Genomic DNA, 18,390 nt, shown 5'->3' on the forward strand with positions numbered 1-18,390 from the left:
TCATTCCTTCCTTCCTTCTTCCTTCCTCCCTCCCTCCCTCCCATCTTCCTTCCTTCCTTCCTTCCTTCCTTCCTTCCTTCCTTCCTTCTTCCTTCCTTCCTCCCTCCCTCCCTCCCTCCCTCCCTTCCTTCCTTCCTCCCTTCCTTCCTCCCTCCCTCCCTCCCTCCCTTCCTTCCTTCCTTCCTTCCTTCCTTCTTCCTTCTTCCTTCCTTCCTTCCTCCCTCCTCCCTCCCTTCCTTCCTCCCTCCCTCCCTCCCTCCCTTCCTTCCTTCCTTCCTTCCTTCCTTCCTTCTTCCTCCCTCCCTCCCTCCCTCCCTCCCTCCCTCCCTCCCTCCCTTCCTTCCTTCCTTCCTTCCTCCCTCCCTCCCTCCCTCCCTCCCTTCCTTCCTTCCTTCCTTCTTCCTTCTTCCTTCCTTCCTCCCTCCCTCCCTCCCTCCCTCCCTCCCTCCCTCCCTTCCTTCCTTCCTTCCTCCCTTCCTTCCTTCCTTCCTTCCTTCCTTCCTTCCTTCCTTCTTCCTTCTTCCTTCTTCCTTCCTCCCTCCCTCCCTCCCTCCCTTCCTTCCTTCCTTCCTCCCTTCCTTCCTCCCTTCCTCCCTCCCTCCCTCCCTCCCTCCCTTCCTTCCTTCCTTCCTCCCTTCCTCCCTCCCTCCCTCCCTCCCTCCCTCCCTTCCTTCCTTCCTTCCTTCCTTCCTTCCTCCCTCCCTCCCTCCCTCCCTCCCTTCCTTCCTTCCTTCCTTCCTTCCTTCCTTCCTCCTTCCTCCCTCCCTCCCTCCCTCCCTTCCTTCCTTCTTTCCTCCCTTCCTTCCTTCATTCCTTCCTTCCTTCTTCCTTCCTCCCTCCCTCCCTCCCTTCCTTCCTTCCTTCCTTCCTTCCTTCCTTCCTTCCTTCCTTCCTCCCTTCCTCCCTCCCTCCCTCCCTCCCTTCCTTCCTTCTTTCCTCCCTTCCTTCCTTCATTCCTTCCTTCCTTCTTCCTTCCTCCCTCCCTCCCTCCCTTCCTTCCTTCTTTCCTCCCTTCCTTCCTTCATTCCTTCCTTCCTTCTTCCTTCCTCCCTCCCTCCCTCCCTCCCATCTTCCTTCCTTCCTTCCTTCCTTCCTTCCTTCCTTCCTTCCTTCCTCCCTTCCTTCCTCCCTTCCTTCCTTCCTCCCTCCCTTCCTTCCTTCCTTCCTTCCTCCCTTCCTTCCTCCCTCCCTCCCTCCCTCCCTTCCTTCCTTCCTCCCTTCCTTCCTTCATTCTTTCCTTCCTTCTTCCTTCCTCCCTTCCTCCCTCCCTCCCTCCCTCCCTTCCTTCCTTCTTTCCTCCCTTCCTTCCTTCATTCCTTCCTTCCTTCTTCCTTCCTCCCTCCCTCCCTCCCTTCCTTCCTTCTTTCCTCCCTTCCTTCCTTCATTCCTTCCTTCCTTCTTCCTTCCTCCCTCCCTCCCTCCCTCCCATCTTCCTTCCTTCCTTCCTTCCTTCCTTCCTTCCTTCCTCCCTTCCTTCCTCCCTTCCTTCCTTCCTCCCTCCCTCCCTTCCTTCCTTCCTTCCTTCCTCCCTTCCTTCCTCCCTCCCTCCCTCCCTCCCTTCCTTCCTTCCTCCCTTCCTTCCTTCATTCTTTCCTTCCTTCTTCCTTCCTCCCTTCCTTCCTTCCTTCCTTCCTTCCCAATATTTCCTAGATCCTTCCAGGAAAGTCTTCCATTATTCCTAAATAGTCAATCTGGAAGGTCTGGAACCAAATCTAAGAGATCCCTTGTCAAACTCTTACTTTCACTTCATCAAGTTCTCTCTCTCTCTCTCTGAACCGGACCACACAGTAGTTAAAAGGACCCACAAGTGTGTTTGACCCAGTTCCAAATAGAAATTTCATTAGTCTCAGCTATTTTTTTTTAACTCTCTAAGCTCCTAGCTAATTAATCTATTGGTAGGTAAAGTAGATTTCTACCTACTTCAGTGCTTCCAAGATGCAGCGACTATTTAAAGGGAGCTAGAGCTAAGCTATTGTATGTATGATCATGTCAAGCTTTTCCCTTAAAATGTCTCTCTGTATTTATCTCTTCCCCACTTCTCTCTCATCTTAATGTACATGCAGATGGTCCTTATAAAAGCCCGTCATAAAGCTGCAAGGCTGTCCTGAGTATGAAATGGTCCACTGCTACGCATCTGCCTCAGCAATTCAGTTCACACATCACACTGAGCCACAAGGTGTGTGTATTCAGCCATGTGGTTTGAAAACCATAGCTTACAGTTCTGTGCAGTGTGCAAGCCAGACTGCTTTGCAAAGTGTTGTTTATAGCTTAACCTCTGTTTAAATCCAACCAATGGTGGCTTAGTAAGGGTATGCAAATAACAGCTCAGTGCAATGTGGGAACCCAACCACCTCCGTCACTGGAATTTACTTAAAGGCTGCAACTTAAAACTCTAAAGCCAGCATGTTCTTGATCATATATATGATCAAAATCTAATTCTATCTTGCTCTCATCAGTACTAACTAGCAGCAACTCTCCAGCAATTCAGAGATTTTTTCTTTAAGGAGCTTGTAGTACCTGCTTAATATTCCTAACAAGCCAGTGAAGTAGGCTAGGCTAGGGGACAGGTCTTGTCCATCCATCATGTCTTTCACTAGTTACTGAATTAACTCATTTTCTGGCTTTGGCTAGGATTGTGTTCAAAAGAGTTTGGTATTGGGATTCATGAAAGGAGAATCATAGGCACCATCAAGAAGGTGTTGGAGGGGACTTCTTCTCTTGAAATGGAACCAGGTTGAGTTGAAGAGCTGTTAGAACTCAGACCCAACCCCTTTCCACCCTGCGCTAGAGAATGGGGATGGCTCAGGCTGCAAAAGCTAAAAAACTTGAGTGCAAGAGTTGGCAGGAACAAAAGGACTCTGTGGGACAGATAAATTCAACAGCACTGTGGGGAGGGGAGCCCACCGGGCAGATTTAAGCAAGGTTGCAGTCCATCTTATTGTTGCTTGCAACAGAACATCTTGAACTTGTGAATCTATTTTGTGACTTAGAACCATGTGCCTTGACATTGTGGACCATCCACATCCAATTCTTCTTCCTGATCCTTGGATTTAACCACTGCCCCAAATAGCTAGCCATGAATCAGATATGGGCAACTGATTACACATTTACCACTATGTGTCTTGTAGGCCTCCTCCTTGCCTCAAGTTGTCTACCTGTGTTTTTTCAGCTTCTTTCTTCTCCTGACCAGCTGCTTCCCTGGTAGGAGGATTTATTGAAATTGTAGCTATAAAATAGGACAGGTCTGCAAATTAAACCACATAAACTAACCAAACAGACTGATATGGTGCAATAGATTAAGGGAAAGCAAGCAAGCAAGCAAGCAAGCAAGCTAAGTTTAGCATGTTGTGCAAATGCAGCTTGTAGGTCTTTAGCTGACCTGATTAATTATGTTACATTATGAATCCAAGATCATCCAATAAGCTTCATGGGTAACTGGGGATTTGAAACCAGGTCCCTCCCTAGTCCTACTGTGCCACTCAAAACTCTAAAGCAATGTTTTTCAAACTTGGCAACTTGAAGTTGTGTCAACTTCAACTCCCAGAACTCCCAGAAGTCCACACATCTTGAAGTGAAAATAACACATCAGCCTTTTTATCACCAGGCTAAACATGTTCTGTTCCCTCCACCTCTTCTCGTATGAGTCAGTTTCTACTCCATGGATCATCCTTATTGCCCTTCTCAGTATTTGATCCAGTTTATCCAAACCCTTCTTAAAATGCAGTATGCAGAACTGGACACAGTACTCAATACTCAAGTCCCCTGAACAACAAATAATAATTGGTGGTGCTAATTTCCTGTGGTCTGGAAACTAATCATAGCAGGTGAAGGGGTGCTATGCATGCAAAGAAGACTTCTCTTTCAGAAGCTTCTCTTCCTCCTCCTCTGCTTTCTCATCAAATCGTATAAATCATTTGCCATCATTTGCCTTGGTCTCCTCTCATGGAAAAAAAACCAGCAGCATCTGCCACAGGCCATGGTGACATCCAAATGATGACGTACACATCAGGATATCATCACCCAAGTGGTATATTCCATAACGACATCAGTTGTGTCATTTGCATGATGACATCATTACAGCCCCATTTCCCTTTTCTTTTCCCCAAATATTTCTCCAAAGAATTGTAAACATGCAGCTAGCGTGGTTACCGTCGTTGCATTGTACTCTGTCCTCTTCCCACTATCAAGAACCTGATATTTTAATTTTCTTTCCTTCTTTTTTTAAGTAAGCACCCTTTTCTTGCCATAAATAGAATGGATAAATATTTTAAAAAGCAAGATGCATAAAGTTTTCTTTACATTTCAGGCTGGTTTATTTCATGTTTGAAATGGCAGTCTTATCTCTTCAGGATTAGGGATCTTCTATCAAAAGCTGAAGGAATATTTATCTTTCTAAGTCCAGCCATTTTTTAAAAAAAATGGAGATAGAAGATACAGTAGGGTTGTGTTGTGTAGATTATGGCCTTGAATAATGTAGAGCCTCCTTTCATCTTGGGGAAGAAATCTGAGTGAGACAGTAGGGTGCTATCCATTTTAAAACATTGCACACACCAAACGTATCATTTGGATTCTGTATACAAACCTGGAGGAAACTTGTACATAAAAATAGGTCCTAGGATGAGAAGTATTTCAGTGTAATTATGCAAATGCCCCCACCATATTTGAGCTGAGGAAATTTGCATAACAGGGTGACAGGGAGCTGCGCAGGAATCATGCAGTGTTGAAGAAAAAAACTCTTCCATTTTGTCTGAGGACATGGACACATTATAAATGAATTTTCCCTTGAGTGGGTTATCTAAAGCTAAAACACAGTTGGGCTATGGGAAGCTGAACAGGTTAGGGATGGATCGTCATGGAGAAAATCTATCTACGTGATTGCTAGGAGCCGAAAATGACTTGATGGCACATAATCAGCGCTGGAATCCAGGAGTCTCTGGGACACTATGCTACTTAACATTCAAAGAGGAAATATGTAAAGTGGGTGACATACACATGGAATTAAAGCTATTTTGAAGGGGATGTTCCTGTGGGCTTTCTGCCTATGTATATGACAGGGACCTATGCCACCAATTTTTGACCTTCATGATCAGGGGACTTTGAGGAGTGGAAAAAGCTGCCCTTCTCTACTGGTTGCCCATCCTGGTTCTGGCTAGAATTTAACCCTTATGTCTATTCACCTGGCCCTATCTCATTAGTTTTTGGCATCAGGTAAAAGCTAGGATAACTATGCAAAGTTTTCTTTCAGAGATTTGGTTCAAAGCCCGTTAAGTTTTGGAAAGACAAAATTGACACAAACTATTCAATCCAACTGGATGCCTCCAAGTCAACTGAGTGTTGGGCTTGGTTCATACCACTGACTCAGATGTACCGTAATGATACTAATAATAACATTTATTATTTATGGTCCGTGAAAAGATAGCGAAATTACAATATTGGTGAACACGTAAGCTTAACACCAAAATTTTACAATAATAATGCAGCTAATGTTCTTTAAATAGCCATTGATGTATAGACATGGCAATAGTGCATAATTCAGTGTCATATTGATTTGACAAGATGGAAATACTGTGAGATTCCTCTGCTGTCCACTTCAGTCTAAGAGAAGTTCTCTCTCTCTCCTTCTCTCTCTCTCTCTCTCTCTCTACACACACACACACACACACACACACACACACATATATATATATATATATATATATATATATAAACAATGCTCTGTATACAACTGGAAATAGAAGAAGACATGATTTTTGTATCCCACCAAAACTGATAGTTTCAAGTATTTTCTGTCCAGTGGCACATATGGTAAATCTTTTGGCATTTTTTTAGAAGAAAGGATTACTTACATTTTGCTTATATAATGTTCAGCAATGACTATCACTGAGTACTCTGGGTGGAGACTAAAATAAAGTCACACTCCATTTTTAATGGAGCTCATATCATATGATATGTTGCACCAAGGTCAGCTCTCTCCTATCCAAACTCAGGAGGAACAAAAACTGACAAGCCTACCATGATGCAAGCTATCATCATGTTCTGTCCACCAAGAAAAATGAAAAATACCCTATAAGGCAAGGCATGCCAAGGACCACGAAGAAAATATTAGCAAGACAATACTTAAGGTGGTAGATCAATAAAATGGACTTCAGTTGAGACTAACCTGGATTTCAAACTTACAGATGCATTTGAGAAACAATAGAGAACCAACAGGATAACTCTTAGAAATTTAGACTGAATATCCTCCATGGATTACAATTTGTAACTAAACCAAACTTGGGTCCATGTAGCAACTGAATTACAACCATATCAGAAAACCTCAGTACAACTGAAATGAAGCTGTTTCCTCTGGCACATAAGAAACCTTGGATGGACAGAATGGATATTGGATGCTGCCTAACTAATCAGGTGGGAATCCATGAAGTAAATCAAATTAACTATCCAAATTAGAAAGGTGCTGATTTTCATTCCCATGAAATCTGTGCTGATAGTGAGATTTTTAATGCATTACAATTCTCTCCCTCTTCCTCTCTCTAAAAAAAATCTGTTAAGAATAATTTTAATTTACTTCATTTTATCATTGTTCAGCATATTCTATTCCTTGAACCATAAACTGTCAGTGGATGGCCTTACTCCCTTGCCTGTTCCTTTAATTGGTTGGGAGCACCATGACCACCATCTTGCCCATGGTGACCTGTCCTGCAGATGCTGCTGTATTGCTGATGTTCTGCAGAACACAGCCCTGTTCAGATGGCCTTCAAATGGCTTACAGAGAACGTGGACAGTGCCTGTGCCCATTTGTTCCTGCTTTCAAACTCTGCATATCAATTCTGAATCAGGCAAAACCCCTAAAGAATTTTGAAGAAAAGAAAGAGTGCATTAAAAGGAATAAAATTCCTCAGGGAAGGATGCCCAGAATAATTTTGAGCAGAAATACTTCATCAAAATAAAGCAGGCTTGAAGATTCTGATCCCTCCAAAACATCTGTTGGCTTTGCAGGAACCTTGCAGGGATTAAAGATAGAAGTGTTTTTGTTAGTTGAGGTTCTGTGTAGAAAATATGAGCTATAAGCAGGACTAGCTTATTTCAAAGCCTGTTTGTCCTTTCAGTTCAGTGGGTGGGCTTGAGAAGGCCACTTTATAGACAAATTGATGTCCTCAAAGATATTTGTGATGCCAGCTGTCAGAATCCTTTACAGTTGGGCATATTTGCTGGCGCTTACAGGCAATGATCCAAAATATCTGGAAGCAATCAGGAAGCCTATTCTTTATTGGTTCTTTTCCCCATTGGATTGCTTTCTGGATTAAATCCAGGTTATTGGGGTCATTTCATATGATCATTTTCTTTCCCTGGCCTCCATTTTGGGGCAAAACACATTAATTTCTGAATTAGTCCAAGGTGAGTTAGAAAAAACATCATTGGTACCTAAAATCAGTATTAATGAAAATGTTTTTATTATTAACTTGTAACGAACCAAGGAGATTTCCATGGAATCAAGGAGAGCTAATAGCATCCCCCCCCCTTTCTACTTTCCTCTTTTATTGTCTGGTAGGAAATCAACCCCTATTCTATGTAAAGAACATTATTCTACAGAGGAGATAAAGATTATTCTAGCAGACACTGATATACTCTTGAATATCTGTCTCTGGACTTTCTGCTCCAGACTTCTGAGTTAGTAAATCTATAAAGAGAGCCCTGATGTCATACGCTTTTAGCAGGAGCCATCACTGATGTACATCTTCCTGTACAAGTAAACAGTTTTGTGCTCTATTTGAATGCTTCCAACTTTGTGCTGATCTGATTTAAATTCACAGAGCTTCTGAAGAACTTGGCGGGCAGAAAAGCCCTAAACTGTACTGAAAAACCTTATGTGATGTCTACGTGGATGGGGTTCTTCCTCACTGTTGCTGGAAATTATCAGAAAGAGAAGGCTGTAGGGTGGGCAAATCATCTGAAACAAATCTCTGCTAAGAATAATTTTTCTAGTGCATTTTTAAAGAGTATATCTCATTCATTTAGATATATTGGACTCCATTTACCATTATTTCAGATGGTATGACTAAAGGTTGTACTTAATGCATCTGGAAAGCTCCAGATGGTATGACTAGGAAGTTGTACTTTAATGCATCTGGAAAGCTCCAGAATGGGAAACATTGACTTAGGGTAACCAAAGCGTACGAGCAGGATAATTCATACTTAATCCATGGGTGAAATATGAGACTGTTGACTAGAAATAGCTTTATGGCATACATTTTTCCATAAGAGCATTTGCACAGGGGTGTCTGTCTGTTCCTCTCTCCATTGCAACTTTATGGCATGATGTAGTTTTGTAGACTACATTTCTTAATCAGATGCATAAGAAAGGAAAATATATACACTGCTGGTTGGGAATTTAGTATTTTCCCCGACCATCTGTATATTTAATTTCCAGATGCCTCACCAGAACATTGGAGTCTGGAAACCAATTCTATCAACAGCTCAAAAGAGCTGGGTAAATTCAACCAAAAGAAGAGATGATTTAGCATTCCTCAGCTAAAAAGCCAACATGCAAAAGATGGGCACAACTGTTCTCTGTTGATCCAAAAATAAGAATATAGAGCTAATGAATGGAAATCAAAAGGAAACAGATTTTTAAGAAATATTCTAAGGGCAAGAGTTACTCAATACTGGAACTGACTGTTTGGAGAGTTTGGGGCATGGGGAGAAAAGCTAACAATGAATTTAACTGTCCCTGGGAAACTTTGAGTATCTTGCCTCTAAAAATCTGCACTGAGCTGGGAGTTAGATTAGTCGATCATCACTAGTAATCATTAATTGTTATTAGATCTCCAAGATTCCTTCTAGCTGAGGGATTTTATGATTCTACACAAAGAATATGCTCTAACCACAATGTGGGACTCTGGTGTGTGGGTGTATGTGTGTGTTTGTGTGTGTGTAGAGATCCTAATTAATAAAAAAAGAAACTTCAAAAATATTCAGTTTGCCTTCTGAATGTATACATGTCACGGATGTTGAATTTTATTCCTCTTCTGCCTATTCAGAGATGCATGAAAAGTTTTCTTGCACTTGTGCAAGCTCAGAGATGCCCTTGTTATATGCAGAGATATTGTTACTGCAAATGCACACCAGGGCTGAAGTTTCAGGAGACTGCTTCTCCAGTTGAATAATGCCATATAGAGTTAGCTACAAATGTTAATAATAAAAACCTCTGCAAATGGTGATGACGCTTAGGATTCCCCAGAGAGGCTTAGGGTTTTTGTCGTTTTGTTCGGTCACCTGCCATTGAACTAACAAGGTCTGACTGCTTCTTCACTAAAGTTAGCCATCAATGTAACTCATTTTCATATTTTCATTAGCTTCTACTAATCAATAATTGTGCCAAAAGACAGGCAGGTGTGATGATAGGCAAGCATTGTGAGCAGCACTGCCACAGTCTGAACAAGTGTGTCAGAGCACAATAAAAGATAAAGTCAACTTTTTTTTTCCCAGGACAAAATGTCCTGCCAACATTCCTGGCATGACTGCAAGCAATTCCTCTTGCAAAGAATTATGATGAAGAAGGAAGGCTCAGTGCTAAGTACTTGCCTGCACTTAGACCCTTGATTTGATTTTCAACCAGGCAAAAAGCAAATAAAAATGAAAAAAAAAATTGAGGAAGACCTGGAATTCTTGAGGCCCTATGTCCAGTTCCAGAAACTATAGGCTATGGAATGCATTTGGTCCCTTGTGGCCTTTTAGAAATCTCCCATTAAATATGTGGGCAAGAGAAATTAAGTGGGTGATTTCTCCACATTCCTTCAGAAGAAGGATGTATTTCCAACACTTTCTGAAGATCACACATCCTCCCCTTTTTTCACAGATAGGTAACAGAAGGACTTTCTGATGTCTCCTCTTGGGATTTAATCTCCTGATTTTTAGCCTAGTGCCTTAAACACTACACCAACCTGGCTCTCCAAGAATGCTTTAGAGATACCCAAATCATAGTATGCATGGCCTTACCCATTTATTACACCGGCTTCTTCCATCTGTCCGTTTCCACCAGAGTTTCTTCATCTCCTTCCTAGGAGAAGAGCAAAACTGCAAAAGAAATAACTGTTGGGGAATGGGAAGAGGATAGTAAAAATCACAGCACTGACCAACAAATACGGTTTGACAAGACAGCAACAGCTGAAATTCTAGCACATTCCTTCTTTGTGATTTTTTTTTTTTTTTTGAGAAAACTAGCTTTGGCGCTTTCCTTCATTAATCAGGCAGAGCAAGATCTTCCATGATCTGAAGAATGGGGACAATCAAGAAAACTTTTTAAAAAAAAAATTTGGGTGAGTGTTGCAACTTTGCAAAGGGAAACTGAGACACCAAATACATGTCCATTATTTTGCCTTCACTTTTTAATACTTTGGCTCTGGTCGGCCATGCTGCAGCTTGGCCAAATGATGATGTAAGCAATAATGAAAGGATGTTGCAAGCATGGAATTTTTTGCACACCATTAGAGACACCGGGCTAATGCAGCAGGACCTTCTAAGGACATGGTTGACTGTTCTGATTTATTATAACTGACAACACCCACAAGGATGATAGAAGGATTCATGGCTGATTTTTAATGGGAATTTTTTCCTAAACAATACTTTCCATTTAGGAAAAATATGAGTGTGGTAAAGCTTAGTACATGAATATCTAGTCTGTAATAGGTAGCTAGCTAGCTAACCGATAGCTGATATGTAAATTTATCGATTTAATTCAGTTTTAAGGCTGCCAAACTCCTCAATGACTGTGAGCATCTTACAATTAAAGGAAAACAACCTATATCAAAAGAAGAATGCCACTGACCAGACCAACTCCAGATCACAAAACTGCAAAGGCCATGGGGTTTTGAGAACATCCTATCCCAAGGCCGGGGAGAACAACCAAGTTTTTAACAGTTTGCAGAAAGTCCTTAAGGGAGGAACAGTACAGATCTCTGGTGGGATGTCATTCCAGAGGGCAGATGCCACCATTGAGAAGGCCCACTTTCTGGGTCCCATAAGATGACATTGTTTGATTGATAGGACTTGAAGCAAGCCCATTCTGCCTGACCTCACCAGATGGGTGGAAACAAACAAATAAATGCTCAAGGAGCCAGGCTGTATGCCAGGAACCTATTACTTAATTGTATGTATGAATGAATGCTTTCTTCCTCCCTCTACCTTATATGAAATAGTGAAACACGGAGTCATCCAGTAAATTTGTCCAGCCATAGATTAGGTTGTGCAAATAAAGGATATATTTTTCACACCAAGCTGAATATATTGATGGAATTAACTGCCCCAAAATGCAAGGATGATGCATGGCTTTTGAAAAGGGATTAAATAAATTAGTAAGGATAACTCTACAAACAGTTGAATAGCTCTCCAGGATACCAGTTGTTAAGAAGTCTCAGCAGCAAGGGAATGTGGCACTATCTCCTGCTTGGGATAAAGCTAAAGCTGGTCACCTTTGTAGTCAAAACAAGCAACAAGGATAAGCCATATGAGTTTGAGAGAGAAACAGGCCTCTGGTTTCACAAGACCAACAAACAACAGGATCCCAGATCCTGTTGTTTATTCGTTCAGTCGCTTCCAACTCTTTGTGACTTCATGGACCAGCCCACGCCAGAGCTTCCTGTCGGTCGTCAGCACCCCCAGCTCCCCCAGGGATGAGTCCGTCACCTCTAGAATATCATCCATCCACCTTTCCCTTGGTCGGCCCCTCTTCCTTTTGCCCTCCACTCTCCCTAGCATCAGCATCTTCTCCAGGGTGTCCTGTCTTCTCATTATGTGGCCAAAGTATTTCAGTTTTGCCTTTAATATCATTCCCTCAAGTGAGCAGTCTGGCTTTATTTCCTGGAGGATGGACTGGTTTGATCTTCTTGCAGTCCAAGGCACTCTCAGAATTTTCCTCCAACACCACAGTTCAAAAGCATCCATCTTCCTTCTCTCAGCCTTCCTTATGGTCCAGCTCTCGCAGCCATATGTTACTATGGGGAATACCATTGCTTTAACTATGTGGATCCTACAAGGCTCCCAGATCCTACAAGGCTCTTTTTTACATTATTTTAAGTACACAGATGGGATTTTTTAAAAAAATGTCAGGTCAAATGTAGAATATTTACAGAAAATATTTTCTCAAAAGATGATGCATAGCCCATAAGAATCTCAGATCAGAAATACGTATTTCCAAAACTGATCATAAATCCCTCAAAAATAGAAATTGAGCTAGATGCAGATTCTATAAGCAACCAACTAGAACAGGGGGTTGTAGCAGAAGTTCAGGCTTCAGAGCTGATTATGATCTTTCACTGATTTGAAACTGATGTTCTGAAATGCCATGGGTGTGAATGCCAACCTTTGGAAAAGCTATACATTTCCAAAAGGTATACATTTCCATGCTGATAAGACTCAAAGTAAACCCAGTTGTCCTTGTTTTTAATATCACCTTAGTCATGAAGTAGATAGGGAATGCACAGACCTCTGGAAGTTTAGAATTTGTCCATACAAGAAGTATTATAACTGACATTACAACTCATTGTTAATTTAAAGATTTCCAATTTCTGTCAGGTCAGCTGGTGTGGGAATAACCATATCACTGGCCATTTCCATATGAGTTCCTGAATATCAATGCAGCTGAATAACTGACAGGGAACTGGCATCCAATTCGATAATAAAAATGGTACAGTAGTTTATCAAATTATAGACTCGTTCATGCAGTAATTGTCTGCTTTCTATGTTCATAGCCATAGCTGGTCAAATCAATTTTTCTACGCAGTTTTCCCATAATCTTAAACAATACCCTCAGCGGAAGTAGAAGCCACATCAACTAAGAGTTAACTGGTCACAAGTCATTTTTTTCCTTCTCTCAACAGCTGTTTCAAGTCTTTATTTACACTACAGCAGACACTGTAATATTCATTTCCTTCATTTGGAACATCTGTCACAGGTTTATTAGTTTTCTGAAAACTGCAACATCTTTTTTTTTACTGTTAGTTCAGAAGTGGTGTTTGGATAGATGGTAAAGGAGATTTCTATAATCACCCAAATTAAGCAATTCTGAAGGTAGAAACATGAAAGCATTTCTGGAGCAACAATAATTCCAAGGCAGACAATACTGCTCCTGTACAGAAGCTTTAATCCTTCATACAATGCAAATTTTGCAAACATAGACAAAACACAATTATTTCTCTGTGTTAATGAATCAAAGGTAAACCATGACCTCTCTGGGAAAGTTCAAATCTGATGAGCTTGTGCACTGAAAAACTTCTACTGAAACAGGATGTACATTTTAGTAATCTCATAGTGAAATAGTTACTTGCATGATGGATTTTTTATAGCCAGATTGGTGATATTCAGAGAATACAGTGTGGACGTTTAGGCAGATATCTGGAATCACTGATGTTTGCAGACTTATTTATTCATTTATCAAATTTGACACCGCCCATCTCCTCCAACCGGAGGGACTCTGGGTGGTTTGCAATATAAAATAATAAATATATAGTAAAATTTCAATATAAAACACACCTATAGACATTCTTATAGGAAAGGGGTGGGGGGAGACACCATACTCTCATTTCACTGAAGGGGTGATGGTGAAGCAGGAACGTCAAACCAGCACCTACCATGGACATTTGGGAATTTGACATTTCCCAGAATGCTTTACAACAGAGGTGTTTTCTGGCATCTGTGCAGGATTTGCTTGCTGGAGAAGGCAACCTGGAACCATGACTATAAGCTACTTATTTCATCAATAATCAAAAGAGTAAGGAAGATGTTCCTCTTAGAAACTTAAACCATTTATGGGGAAGCACTAGCTTAAGGACAAGTTATTCTAGTTCTGACCTTTGTGAATCAACAACAGTATGATTTGTTTTGGAGTAAATGCATTGCTTTTCCATACTATCTTTTTTAGGCTGACTGGGAAGCAATTCACTGAGGAGATTATCTGCCTGATTGGAAAGCAGAATGCTTGAAGAAACCGCAGATGCATCCGTTCCACTGAAGTTGAGGCTTCCAAGGAATAGCATTAAAAAAAAAAAACCTTCCCTCAGGTTAAATGAGCTTAATCTCCCTATCTTTATTTTCACTTGTATACAGCTAAATTTGTACATCTGTGACTGGCTATATTAGCTGTTCAAGTGTATCTGAGCAGGGACCAACCCCCCCCCCCGCAAATCTCCATAGCAACTTCATCTGGCTGCTCCTCCTTGGTAACCAGTTTAAGATAATTATTTATGATATGAACACTTTTTTTTTTTTATCTCAAGGGAAGAATATCTTAAATATCTATTTTTCTGCATTATGAAACAAGCAGATGACCCAATGAATATGCATATAATTCGTTGCTCATCCTAATATCAAAGGAGCTTCTCTGTCCCCATCTAAAATTAAGCCATAATTCCAGTGATTAAATAACTTCTACTCAGTCTGCATCAGTTCCACCAGAGGGTGGGAGAGAGAGTAGAAAGGGAAGAAAGAACAACGGCAGCTTAATCGTCAAAATGGAATAATGAAATATGGCTGTCTTTGTACCAGACTTAGTTTAGAAGGTACTTCAAGGCCATGGAACTTTTGGAGGTCCGGTAAGACATTAAAAATCTTGAACCAATGATTTTGGAGCTCATTTTCTCCATCATAATAAGCAATAATATGGTTTGGTTGTGCTTTAATGAGATGTACGAACCATTGTGGTTTGTAAACCATGGTTATTATTATTGTCTTCGAGTTATTGCTAACTCCTGATGACTGCATGGACTAGTCCCTGCAGTCTTCTTGGCAAGATTTCAGAAGTGGTTTGCCATTGATGAAGCGGTCATTAAGCAAATCTGACCCAATTTTACGACCTGTTTTGCGGTGGTTGTTAAGCGAATCACCATGGACATTAAGTAAACCATGTGTTGTTATGTGAATCATGCGGTTCCCCAGAAGCCAGCCAGGAAGGTAAAAAATGGCAATCACACAACCACAGGATATTGCGACAGTCATAAATGTGAACTGGTTGCCCAGCGCCCAAATCGTGATCATGTGACTATAGGGACACTGCAAGAGTTGTAAGTGTGAGGACCGGTTGTAAGTTGTTTTTTTCAGCACCATGGAAGTCTGAACTATCACTAAACAAATTGTTGTTAAGCAAGGACTACCTGTAAAGCTCTAAATAGCAATTATTGGGGAATATGTTAGAAAAAGTTCCATCGGTGTTGTCTCTCCATAGGAATATATTAGCCAGTGTGGGAATAGAATGCTGGTTGTTTCCAACTTGTCACTTTTAAAGATTTTGCATTTTAACAATATGAATTAGGGATAAACTATGCAGGGATATCAGTTTGTAATGCAAACACCTGACTCATTATTTGAGGATTCATACAATGAGCTTTGACTTGAAAATACCAGTTTTTGTTGTCACAGCTGCTTTTGCTACATAAAAAATAAATAAACATAAAGCATATGTTTTAAAAAAAGAAAAAGGAAAAAAAAAAGTTTTCCTGCTTGTTTTCATCCTTCAAACACAGAGAGGACATGCAAGTTACTTAGATAATACAATGACCTTATCTCACTATTGATGTTTCTTCTTTTCATTTAAATTCTACTTTTAAAGACGGTATGAAGTCTGGAAGAGTAAAGGGGGGAAAATAATCACAGCTAAATATAAAACAGATGCAAAAGTTCTCTGTTTTAATGAGTTTTGCAACTGGGAAAGTGATTAAATGTGTTGACAAATGTGGAGGAGAGAGAGAGAAGGGGGAAAAAAAACACAGCTGGCTTTTGGAGAGTGTTCAAAACTCAGTACGTAGAACAGAATCTCCAAGCTACTGGTCTCAAATACATTTGACATACTACTGTGGGATTGTCCAGTTCCCTCACCCCCAGTTATAGTTCCTCCTGGTCCCCAATGTTAATGTAGAGACCCCATATTTATACACATTAGCTGTTCATTCAAGATTCCAGATTTCTCAGAAGCTTCTAAGCACATTCAACTAAATTTGGCTACAGGCCTCCTTCACCCTTTTGTGGTCAGTGGATAAACACCTGCAAGCACTCTCTAAAACAGAGAGGTTGGGTGGGACTTTTAAGATCATTTTCATTCATGCTTTTGTACACCAGAAGTGGTTGCTTCATTCTTAGGTGGATCATTAGTTGACCTAGTCCGGTGCTGCTTTCAACTTCAAGGTGGCCATCAGGTATTCTCAATAAAATCTATTCTAGCTCAGATGGCATGGGCTGAGACTGGTACTGTGTGCATAGGACAGCCTTCACCATCCTGGCTGTCCTCAAAATGTATGGCCTTCTGCTCCTAGTACTCCCTTGGCTATATGGCAATTGCAGGGAGTTCTGGGAGTTGAAGTCCTCACACCTGGAGGATGCTTATGTTGGAAAGTCAGATACAGGGTGGATACTGTTTCAAAGCACACTGCACTAAAACATCATCAGCTGGTTTGTTGGGCACTCCCAATTGTGTCCTGTTCTAGATTGCTCAGACTAGCAAACAGAAAGGCAATACCAACAAAACTATCCACAGGTCATTTCTCAGAGGCAAATAATAAGTCAAAGGTGGCACCGGGAGAAAATCAAACATCAGGGGCTGAAGGACACTAACAGATGTTGGCTAAGAAGTACAGTCCAAGTGTTCAGGCATGACAGGGCTCAAACGTTAGGAGATGGGCAGCAAAATGCAAACAGAGATCAGCAAAATCCAACGGTGTATCTGGTCCCAAGACTGATCCAATTGACAGTGAAGAATTTTGTGCTACCCAGACCCAGTTGCAATTCCTCAGTGGCCTCCTAACAAACAAGACTACTTTCAAACAGGTCCTCAGTAGACCGGTTAGTCTCAGGAAATTTCCTGCCAGTCTACTCACTCTGAACCTTCACCTGTCTGCACTCCCTGGTTTCGGCAGTGCTATAATTACAATCTCTAAATCAGGCACAGGCACCTCAATTCCAAACCTGCAGCTGTTCAATTGCTCTCCACCATCATTAATGTGGGAATTTTCAAAGCCGATTGCCCTTGGAGACATTTGAGTCATAAGGATCTGATTCATCTCCTAAGGCTCCTCTAAGGATAACACCTTGCTCTTCGCATCCAACTTCTTGAGATGGTGTTCATGCCAGCACACTGTGCAAAAGGCAGAATATAATCACTTCCTTCTTACTAGGACCTTACTGGAATACACACCCATGCTGAAATTGTTATTAATCAACTAAAACAATGATAGAAAGTATCTCAATGTCTACCTTTTAAGCTCATGTTAGCAAGGAATTCAGCAGAGAGAATTATTCTAGTCACTTTTATAACTATGATACACAAGCTAGAGCCGCAATTAAGGCCTACTTTGTGGTAGTAAGAGCGGCGAAACTTCAGTATTTCTCTGCTCTTATTGCGTCTGCAGAATGCCACCCAGCGGCCCTGTTTAGGATCACCCGATCCTTGTTACGGTCCAGAATGCAGCCGCATGGGTGATTTTAGGTGCTCCAAGATCAGCACATGCTACTCCCTTGCTCCGCGAGCTGCATTGGGTGCCAGTTTCCTTCCGGGTCCAATTCAAGGTATTGGTTATCACCTTTAAAGCTCAACATGGCACAGGTCCAGGCTACCTGAGGGACCATCTCATCCCCATCACGTCAACCCAGACCACCCGGTCATGCAGAGAGGGCATGCTACGGATCCCGTCTGCAAGAGAATTCCGTCTGGAAGGGTCCAGGAGGTGGGCCTTCTCTGCAGCAGCTCCCGCCCTTTGGAACATCCTTCCCCCAGAAGTGAGGTTAGCCTCCTCCCTTCTGGACTTCAAAAAATATTTGAAGACCTAGTTTTGTAACCATGCTTGGAGTGGGAAGAGGAGGAGCCACTCCTGGGGTTAGTTGGTTCCCTAGTCCTGCCAGAACCAGTCCAGTTCCCTTTGGGTGGAATTAGATCTGCTGTTACTTGGATTTCATTATATTTGATACATATATTTATTATCGATATTATTCTGATTTTATTGAATTTTAAACTGCTTTATTGTGAACTGCCCAGGGTCCCCTGAGTGGAGGAGATGGGCGGTAATAAAAATATGAACAATCCATAAACAAATATTATAACTATTCACAGTTATCTGGGCAAGCAGGTGTTTGGTGCTGTGGTGGAACAGAGCACCTTCAGTCCAATGAGTCATGAAGCAAACAACACATGAATCAATTTGCCCTGTTTGATCCTGGAAATTAGAAAATTAATGACAATATCCTTTGTCAGAAAAAGAGATTCATATATTTTTGCATATGGGGTTGCTGAAGAATAGAGGCATACATGCCTAAAAGCTAATTGTAACCATTTATCATCTCTTCTTTTCTATGTGCAACAAGATTATTCATCCAAGGCATCAAGGTCAGTGACATCAAATATTTAACTTTCCA

The sequence above is a fragment of the Candoia aspera genome, chromosome 12 (assembly GCF_035149785.1).
Source record: "Candoia aspera isolate rCanAsp1 chromosome 12, rCanAsp1.hap2, whole genome shotgun sequence".
Taxonomy (NCBI): Eukaryota; Metazoa; Chordata; class Lepidosauria; order Squamata; family Boidae; genus Candoia; species Candoia aspera.